At 37.0% G+C, this 11302-nt stretch overlaps 1 pseudogene; it reads right to left on the reverse strand.

Annotated features, from left to right (window-relative positions):
• Positions 1-950: 950 nt before the first annotated feature.
• LOC137005057 (gastrula zinc finger protein XlCGF57.1-like) lies at positions 951-10511 on the reverse strand (annotated as a pseudogene).
• Between the last annotated feature and the right edge of the window lie 791 nt (positions 10512-11302).

Consider the following 11302-nt stretch of genomic DNA (forward strand, 5'->3'; position numbering starts at 1 on the left):
CTCTGTCTGTCTTTGGACTTTGTTTGTTTGCCGCTTGCCCTGATCATTGCCTGTCCCTGTTTCTGCTTTTGCCTCGTCCTTGCCATTGTTGTGAATTTACCTTCAATAAAACTGCAGATGGATCCTCACTCTGTTGATTCATCATTGCAATAACACTGGCCTAGTGGTTTTTGGATATTGTACTGCAAAATTCTTACATATTGCACCTTTAATAATAATGAGTGTTCACGTGATGAACTGATATTGATTGGTTGTAATGTTAATGTAGCTACATCGAGTTAATCTGATTAACTGATTCAAATATTCATAATTAATCATAATAAGTTATGAATAATTATTAATATTTCCCTTTTGAGCTAACTCGCTAAACTGGGGCCAATATACTACCTCGGGCTAGTTATAGTCAAGCATGTGGTTGGTTCTAACAGGCTTCCTTTGCATGACTGCCTTCCATATTCTTCAAAAAGCTTACACTGTATGCCTTCCCTATTCAACTTACAGAACTGACGCGATGCCAGTTCCATTTTTTAATTTGAATACAGAAGGCAGTCTGGCGGAAGCAACATATTTTACTTTATAACTTATTAAATATGGATATTTCTTTTTACACAAATTAATTGCTTCACTTCAGAAAGCCTTTATTAACCCTCCGGGGCCGTGCGGAATATGTTTATGATGGATGGATGTGGATTGAGACACTTTCTTCAGCTCATATTCATTTGGTAATGATACAAAATCACAGTTTGGAAAATGGATTCATGCTGTACATTGTCATTATATAATTTTTGTAAATTTTGAACACACAAAACAGTTACAGACAGCAATTTTAAGTACAGTTAAAATCTGATATTCCAAGACTTTTACTCAAGTTGTATTAGAATTGGTATCCATGGAATGGAATATTTTTTTTTTACCTGTAAGGTATCTGTTCTTTTATTTAAGTATGGTTTTCAAGTACGCTTTACACCTCTGCTCTTTCCACAGCAACGACTTCTAAAACAGTTCTCTTTTGAGTGAATCCTCATGTGGACCCTAAGGTTACCTTTAAATCTGAAACTCTTTCCACACTGACCACATGTAAATGGCTTCTCTCCAGTGTGAATATTCATGTGTTCCCTAAGGCTTGGTTCCCTTGTGAAGCCATTCCCGCATAGAGTGCAGGTGTAAGGCTTTTCTCTAGTGTGAGTTCTCATGTGGGCTATAAGGTTTCCCTTTTGATTGAAACTCTGTCCACACTGTCGACAGGTGAAAGGTTTCTCTCCAGTGTGAACTCTCGTGTGGACTTCAAGTTTTCCTTTTCCACTGAAACCCTGTCCACACTGTTGGCAGGTGAATGGGCTCTCTCCAGTGTGAATTTTCATGTGGGCTGTAAGGTTCCCTTCTCATTGAAACTCTTTCCACGCTGTTGGCAGGTATACGGCTTTTCTCCAGTGTGAATTCTCATGTGGACTTCAAGTTTTCCTGTTCCACTGAAACTCTTTCCACACTGTTGGCAGGCGAATGGGCTCTCTCCAGTATGAGTTCTCATGTGGACTATAAGGCTTCCTTTTTGACTAAAACTTTGTCCACACTGGTGGCAGGTGTAAGGCTTTTCTCCCGTGTGAGATCTCATGTGGACTTCAAGGCTACCTTTATGTGTGAAACACTTTCCACACTGTTGGCAGGTATTAGGCTTTTCTCCAGTGTGAATTCTCATGTGGACAATAAGGTTTCCTTTATGTGTGAAACATTTTCCACACTGTTGGCAGGTGAAAGGTTTCTCTCCAGTGTGAATTCTCATGTGGACTATAAGGTTTCCTTTTACAGTAAAACTCTTTCCACATTGTTGGCAGGTATAAGGCTTTTCTCCAGTGTGAACTCTCAAATGGATTTAAAGGTTTCTATGTTGATCAAAATTCATTCCACAGTGTTGGCAGGTGAAATAACTTTTAGTTTCTGTCTTTTGAGCTCTTTTTTTGTGAGAAAGTTTTTTTTAGCCTGTGTCGATCTTTCCCCAGTCATGAAATCGTGATGTTTATCATAATATTTTTTCTCTTCTTCTCTTTCATTAAGTTCATGACTCGCCTCTTTCAATGCCATTAGGTCTAGGGCAAAGACAGATATAAAACAATTTAAACATTTAATGCATAGCAACACGAATGCTCTTTACCAAGGGTGTCCAAACTCGGTCCTGGTGGGCCATTGTCCTGCAAAGTTTAGCTCCAACTTGCCTCCACACACCTAACTGTAAGTTTCTAGTATGCCTAGTAGACCTTGATTAGCTGGTTCAGGTGTGTTTAACTGGGGTTAGAACTAAACTTTGCAGGATGGTGGCCCTCCAGGAGCAGGATTGGACACCCTATGGATCAGGGATGGGCAGCTTTGGTCCTGGAGGGCCACTGTCTTGCAGGGTTAAGTTTTATCCATAATAAAATACACCTAACTGTAATTTTTAAGCAAACTATGCAGAATAGTGTCCCTCCAGGACCAGACCATCCTGTCTATAGATCTTATACTCAATACACCAGTGGTTTTCAAACCTGGTCCAAAGGGACCCACCACTGCACATTTTATATGTCTCCTTTATTTATCACATCTGGTTAAGATCATTAGCTTGTTAGAAGAGAGCTGACACTGATGGAGGAATTTACAGCTTTAATCACATACTACACTGAACAAAAATATAAACGCAACACTTCTGTTTTTGCTCCCATTTTTCATGAACTGAACTCTAAGACTTACAGAACTCTAAGACTTATAAAAATCTAAGACTTTTTCTATGTACACAAAAGGCCTATCTCTCGAATATTCTTCACAAATCTGTCTAAATCTGTGTTAGTGAGTACTTCTCCTTTGCCAAGATAATCCATCCACCTCAGGTGTGGCATATCATGATACTCATTAGACAGTTTTCAATTTCTTCTTTCTGATGAACATAATCGAAGAAATATTAATAAATATCCTGACGCATCTGGGCTTTATAATGGCAGTGAAAGGCAGTCATTGAGTATGAGCTGAAGAAAAAGCTTCCATCCACATAAATCCATCATAAATATGTACTCCACACAGCTCCAGGGGGTTAATAAAGGCTTTCTGAAGCGAAGCATTTGTGTAAAAAAAATCCATATTTGTGTTATGAAGTCAAATATCGAGCTTCCGCCAAACCGCCTTCCGTATTCAGCGTATGAAATAAGTGTGCAACTCTTGCCGTTCACAAAGCTTACGCTACATCCTACCCCTTCCCTATTCAACTTACGGAAAAAGTGTAACTGACAAGACGCCAGTTTACTCTTTCTTTGTAACTTGAATACGAAAGGCAGTCTGGTGGAAGCGTCAGGATATTTATTAATATTTCTTCAATTCTGTTCATCAGGAACAAGAAAGTCATATACACCTAGGATTAGCTTGATGGTGAGTAAAGCTTGGACTAATTTTCATTTGAAAGTGAACTAATCCTTTAAGGAAGTTTGCAATTATGTGTCTGAAGTGAAGCAGAAGAAATTTTAGCAAACGGTGCAGAGTAGACATGACCTGGGAGGATCATATATGAGCTAATCTCAGTATAAAAATCTACCTGTTTCTAAAGATCCTCGTTTACAAGATGATTTTAGACATTTGTACATTATTTTAGGCAAAATGGTTAAAAGATCATTAATTTTGGAGTTAGACATTTATATTTATGAGCACATGTCGAGAAAACGATTTATGTCTGACTTTGATTGCATTTTTTTGACACTTAAAATCAAATTTTTGACCTTTGGCTTGAAATATTAATGTGCTAACAATACAAATTCTGTAATCTACTCACCATTATGTTGTTCCAAACCTGTAGGAGTTTCTTTCTTCTGTTGAACACAAATTTTGAAGAATGTTGGTAACCAGACAGCTGACGGTTGTCATTGACTTCCATAGTACTTTTCTTCCTACTGAGGAAGTCAGTGGGTGCTTTCAACTGTTTGGTCAAGATTCTTCAAAATATTTTCTTTTGTGTTCAGCAGAAAAAAAGAAACACATACAGGTTTGGGACGACATGAGTAAATGATGACAGAATTTTCATTTTTGTGTGAACTATACCTTTAATGTTTATTCACTCAAAAAAATCCATACTAATTTAATTAGTTTAATACAAAACTTTTGAAATTATTTGTTTGTATTAGTTATTTTTGAACATTTACAGAACATTAACAAAAACATGAAATGAGAACCATGATAATTTTGTAATTTTCATACCATTCATTTTCACATCTAGCCTCAATCTGCCAATTCTTATTGATTTCCAACCTACACCTGAGCCACGATTGACAAGGTAAATATTTTTCACTGATATAATATTATCAGTTCACTCAGTTCTACTTCAAAATGTTTAACACACTTCCCCTGCTGACTTTCCTCCATATGACACACACACATGGAATGGTTATTGATGTAAAATGTTTCAACTAGGACTTATTTATTGCTTGATTTATTGTTCAATTACTGCCATTTATGTTCAGGTATGTTAAAATGTTAGTACAGCACTTTTGATCATGAATAGAAAAATCTTACTTTTCCATTGTTCTCTATTGAGAAGCAGGGCCGGCGCGTGCCTATAGTCGAACTAGGCAGCCGCCTAGGGCGGCAGCACAGTGAGGGCGGCAAAAAGGAGAGGGATTTAGTTTTTAAGTTAATTAATCAATTTATTTTTGGGACATTCGTTTGGAATTATTCACTTATATCAAAAAGTTATCACCCGATTAGTTATTCTAAATCTAAATTATCCAAGGGCGTAGATTTGGTTTCAACTTTGGGGGGGTTGAACGTTGGTATGGTTGTATTGTATTGGGGGGGTTGTAACTGATGGCTTTGAATATTGGGGGATTACCTCCCCCCCACGAACCACGCCCCTGAAATTATCTTTCCCTCATTCTACTGACTACCAAACCCCGCCCCAACCTAGAGCAGCATACCTATCACTGAACATAAAAACTGGCGTTTTGAGCGGTGAGTGGAATGAATTTGCACAATTGCAAATTCTCTCATAAAAACAAAGAAATTTAGACATTATGTAAATAAGAGATTCAATGTGTGACAGTTTCATTTATTATAACAGAACTTTGTGAGATATGACAACTTTTTAGTAATTACAGAGGGAGCACTCTTTGCGCGCCTTCTACCATGCTCCCTTACTGTAGGCCTATTTTCTATTAAAATTAACAGTGGTTTGTGAACGTAGTGAACAGACGTCCCCATTTTCCGGGGACAGTCACGTTTTTTTGTGCTCCGTCCCCGACTGGAGCTGTCCCTGGAAATGTCCCCGTTTTATAGCTCGTTCAAAATAACCCGCAAATACATTGCAAAAAAGCCCGACCGACATAGCAGCCTGTTGGTTATCAGAGCAATCATGTAGAGATTATATTCGCCAACAGAGTGGGCTGTGCGCCACACTTGGTCGCGCGCACGCCGTTAACCTGGACCAGAGCAGAGCGCCATATCATCAATTATCAAAAGAAACATCGTTATCTGTTTCGACTTTAAAAGGACTATTCATGTTAAAACTATTCATGTTAAATTAGAGTAATACGGTTATGTATTTTATAACAGGGTGCAGGATTGTTTTAGACAGGTTAAACATCCTCAGTCACAACACAGATCTGTATGAATAAATAAATAATACACTTGCAACTTACTTAGTGCTTAAAATGAGACTAAAATACAAAATAATAATTACAAATATTTGTTAAATGCTGTTTTATTAATGTAATCTAATATTTATGCTGTTTTATTTTTGTAATGTGATTTTTCAAAATAGTTTAATAGTTTTTTCTTAGTTAGGCCTGGTTAATAGTGTAATATTTTTGGTGAATTGTATTAAAACAGAACAAAAATCCTAATAAAATTAAATCATAATAATTATTAATGTAATGATATAGGGAACCTGCAACAATTAAAAAACAAAAACATAAAAAAATGTATTGTCCCCGTCTTTTATTAATAGATAATAACAAATGATTACGGTGAGATTTTCAGCCTATGTTTGTTAGAGAAAGCGGAGCAGTCACGTTGCTCACCTCTGTGTGCACCTTTCGTGCGTTTTATTGAAAATGAACTAGAGACTTGTGCTTTGCGCATCCTGCAAACTCTGTAGGAAACGAAGTAGGCTACTGCCGTCCCAATTTATCAGTGGCCCACCATGAATTCTCCTGAATCTTCCATGAGATATTCTTACTATAATATAACATAAGTGTTTGCAGTGAGTGGTTACGTGTTGATTATTTTTTTACATTGCAGAATGAAAAAAGAAATCAGAAAACATGCTTGTACATTCTTTTATATTAGTTAATTAGTTATATTAATAAATCAATAAACTCAATTTTTGAGGTGCATGTAAAAGAATGAAGGTTTTGTTTAATTGTGAGTGTAAAGTGGGGGAGGCACGACAGTGTTTTGCCTAGAGCGGCAGTTGAGCTTGCGCCGGCCCTGTTCAGAAGAAGATATTGGGTTAAATATTGCAGAAAATAATTGTTTTGTTTTTATCTACTTCTGTAATATTCTCTAAGATTATACTTCTGTATATTCTCTATTTCTGTAGAGCTGGACATTTTAATAAGGATCAAATGACTGAGTTCAGCTGTGAGAATAAAACCAACCTGTGTGTTCCTCAGTCTCTTCATGTTTCACACTGAATGTTTCTTCAATCTTTATATCTTCAGTCTCTTTAAGAAGAGAATAATTAACAGAGTTCATGGTCTTCAGTGACCAGGGGCCTATACCATGAAGCTGGATTAGCTGGCTAGCCAGGTAAGTTTTAGATTAATTTGCACCAATCCTAGGTTTTTGGTACTATGAAAGTGACTTGGCTTTTAGCGGTGTTCATCACCATAGTAACTTACTCTCCAAGGCTATCCTGCTCCGGGGTAGGTTATTTTCTGGGTTAGAGATCTCAAACTGAAATTGGACCAATCAGATGTAAGCTAAGTGACACTGACACACTCAACACAATAAAGTCACTCCCCCAGTTTCTCTTCCTCCAAATTAAAGGTCATTATATAGAAAAAACAAATATTTAACAATGAAATTGTCTGGTTTTAATTATAATATAATTTATATATGATTTGTATATGATCTATATTTTTTTTAATCCATTACACATATGCGTTTAGTTTAACAGTTGTTTTTAAGCACTTTAAGTTTTTAAGTGTAAATATACTCTTTAAATATGACTAAATGTGACCTTGTATGTTTGAGTCTCTATCGCTATATATTATCAACTATATAAACTAACTTCACAACTTTCACTTGCACTGATAGAGAAAGATCATTTCTATTATTTGTCCTCTTTCACAGACAAGTATTTTCCATTAGTGTAAATGCATTTAAAAAGAGTTTTAAATCTCGCTGGCTCTCTCGCGAGAAATGAATCACAGTTTATCTCTGTTGCAAGGCATGTGATTGGCTGTTTGCCACTGATGTCATGCATTCATGTGCATGCACTCCACAGACTCAGGATCAAAGCCTGAGTTGACAGAGAAAGTTGATGATCAGCATCATGGTACCAACAAAGCCGGATTGGAGTGGTTTAGTTTTGTCACCCCGAAGCTAATCCTATAACCCTGAGTTTGTTCAACTACAATCATGGTACAGGCCCCTGGTTAGACAAAAATACATAAATAAAAATAAATAAACTAACGCTGCAAATTAATAAACACTTCATATTTAGGCATTTATGATCTCCATTTGGTATTTAATTAATTATATATTATATTTATGATTACACTTTGAAAACATGAGCAGTTTGTTTGTGAAAGTTGTTTTCACAGGTTAGTGTTTGTTATTGTTCATGTTCACTGTTTGAACAGCACGTGTCGTGATTCACTGAATCATTTCTCAAAGTGTTTGACTCAATTGACTCGGAGTTTAAAAGTTCAGTTCCTCAATCATTACTCTCCAGACTGAACTCGTATTCATGATAAACTGATTTATGATATATAGAGAGAAATGAGACGCAGATTTACTGTTTCTCATCTGTGGATGAGCTTTACTCACACAAATATCCTCCATTACACTTAGATAAAGAATCACAATGTTACATTAAATAGTAAATAAACTCATTTCACATCGCTTATAAAAAAAAATAAAATAATTTATATATATATATATATATATATATATATATATATAGTTTTTAACTAACTTTTTCTGTCGATTTAAACAGCTTAAATTCTTAAAACAAACCTTCAGCAGAATCACAACAGATGCATGAGCGCGGCGCAGTCTAATGGCGTCACATCGTTACTCCAAAATAAAAGTCCAGTTCACACGCTGCACTGTCTACAATCACAGAAGTGCATAGAAATGCATTTTTATTAAAATTAAAACAGTGACAAATATTACACAAACATACGTTATTTAAAAAGGTTGTATGACTTCATAAAGCAGAGTTCATTCATGTGTCCAAATGAAAACATTTAAAGTTGGTGTGTTTTACCAATATAAAAAATGTGGACAAGTTCATTTGAGTCTAAACATAGGTATAAAATGTGTAAATTTATCTTTCAAGAATCAGTATAAAAATGAGAGAAGCAATGCTCTTAAAAGAGACTTTCAGTTCTCATATATGCTTTTATGTGGTTGTCAAGTTTGTCGTTTAGAGAAAATCAACATTTCAGCTTATGCTGAGAAAAATAGAGGAGCGTGTTTGTTCTTCTCCCCACAGTAGTTTAATATTTATACAGGCGAGACTGTTATTTTACTGTTATTGTGGGTCATAATCAGCACATGAGCATTAAAGCTGTGCAACTAATTCATGGGAACCATTGGGACATTGTTGGAAATTTCCACATGGGAGGATTCACCGTTTTATTTCTTGTTTTAAAGTCCTCTCACCGGCCCCCGCTCCCTCTCCTGTAAAAGTCACGTTGGTTCTATTGACGGAAATGAAAGGGAGGAGGAGAGGGAGCGGGGGCCGGTGAGAGGACTTTTCACGAGTGAAGATATTACTGCGCCAAGTCAAAGTGCTCCCGAGCACTTGCTGTGATATTCCGCCATACAATATAGTTATCCGTTTTACATGCTTAGAAAAGCGCAACGTTTTGTTTTGTGTCACCGCCCTAGGTCGAGTTATACTACTCGAGTAACTGTATTTAAATAGGGAAAACGTGGAGGTGTTTGGAAGCTTCTCTGCTTGGCCCCTATTGAATGAACTGGGCTAAGCTAAGTGCTAACAAAGTTTCGCCGCAAGACAGAGTGATTTAGTGCACGCACTGAGACGAGAGAGGTATGTATCAACTCGTCTTAGTCAAGGGAATAACATAGTTTAATATGAAAAAACGGTGGAGTATCCCTTTAAATAAACCCAAACTATACATTTCAAAATGATAAAAACCTTTTTCAACACCTACTAACTCTATCAAAACACAGCAAACCTGATTAAAATAGTTGTTCTGTCAAAACTTAGCACTAGTTTTCTGTCCAACATGAACATATAGTCAAAGCGCAATGACTGTCAAAATACTAACCGTTAATGGTATTATGAAAACTGCATTACTGTCATGTTTCAGTTCTACCTGCAGAAAATATGAAATCCATTGTTTTTAAAATTCAGTTTCCTTTTACTGCAGTAATAGTAGAATGCATGTAAGCTACTCTACATTTTTGGTTGAGTGTTGAATGTGTGCATTCTTGGCAACAGAAGTGAGTCATTATTTTATAGAATGTACAGTAGAAAAAAGAGAAGAGGAAAAAAGTAACAGAATTGCTCAGGGCAGCTACTAGTCAAATGAGTCCCTTATACAGAACTTCAGTGTCCCTTTGGTATAAATCTCTTTCTGGGGTTAGGTGTGTGGTGTTGAGGTTGCCCCCATAGAGGGAGGGATGGTGTCCCCTTGGTAGTAGACCACATATTTTGTAAATATAGAACAGTAGTAGTGGAATCGTTGTAGTAAAATCATTGTAGAATAAAGCTTTTACTAAAATGAAAACATGAAATTGTTGCCATTGATCAACAACAAATCCAACATACATGACCTTTGGTTATTATGGAAGCTTTTTTCCACCTCAGAAAAAAAACTGTCACTTTTTTATCATATACTTTTTTATTTTTTATTTTGCAATTGTGAGTTTACATCTCACAATTCTGACTTTTTTCTCAGAATTGTGAGATATAAACTATAAATTGAGAGAAAAAAGTCAGAATTAACTTTTTTATTTTCTATTCATGGCAGAAATAAGCTTTCATAGGTTCTACATGTGTAAGTGAAAAAAAAAACAGAAGAAAAAAAAAACAGTAGAGATGCACAATCCAGCACACAATCTTGCTCCTCACCCATACCTTGTCACAGACACGTCAGGTTCCACCTCACTCCCTTACCCACACACTCAATCACCAGCCTACTGATCACCGCCACCTGTGACTCATCAGCACTGCAATCACCACCACTACAAAACCACAACACTCACACACACTCACTGTCTGGTCTTGTTTGCACTGTGACACTTGTATGCTTACCTTAAGGACTCCTAAAGCCATACTTACCTGCTCCAGTTATCTCCTCCATCTCCCTCGTCTCTGGATCTCCTCGTGTGTCTACCTACCTGTGTGTGTGAGTGTCTTAGCCATCTCCTTCCAACGCATCTCTCCATTTGCATCTGCAAGACAAAATCAGGACAGTATTTCACTCTCTCCATTATACAAGAACTACACTACTGCTTACCATCACCCATTGCTCAGCTGTTTATCAATAAACATACCTTGGATTGCTTTTACCTCTGCCTCTGTGTCTCTGTTGTTACATACCTCTTCTTCTCCCTTGTCCTGATCCAACTTCTCCTCTCCTCTCCCTTACTCAGATATTATTTTCTCTCTGCTCCTCTGTGTTGTTCTTCATCCACACTGAACAAATCCTGTTCAAAGAGTCCTATTTTACTGTGTGTCCATGTAATGAAAATAAATTCAACACCTGACTATGCCTCCAACTGAGACTGGAATCTGCTGTTTCCAGGGCTCTCAAGTCTCACGCATTGGGCATGAGACACACGCATTTCAACCCGTTCACACGCCACACCTTGTATTTCTCACACAGAGAAATCTCCAGGATAATGCACAATAGGGCTGCACGATATATCGCATGAGATTGTCACGCGCAATTCATCAATAAAGCCGGTTCCCTGATTACCGCTTAATCTCCATCACCTGCTTTCAAATGGAGCGGCATTTAATAGACAGAGCCGTAGTTCAATGAAAAGCCACGCAATATCGCGTTCATATCGCAGATGAATCGCCTTCGATAATGAACGCGATATTGCGTGGCTTTTCAGTGATCTACGGCTCTGTCTATTAAATGCCGCT

This window comes from Chanodichthys erythropterus, chromosome 3 (assembly GCF_024489055.1).
Source record: "Chanodichthys erythropterus isolate Z2021 chromosome 3, ASM2448905v1, whole genome shotgun sequence".
NCBI classification, from domain to species: domain Eukaryota; kingdom Metazoa; phylum Chordata; class Actinopteri; order Cypriniformes; family Xenocyprididae; genus Chanodichthys; species Chanodichthys erythropterus.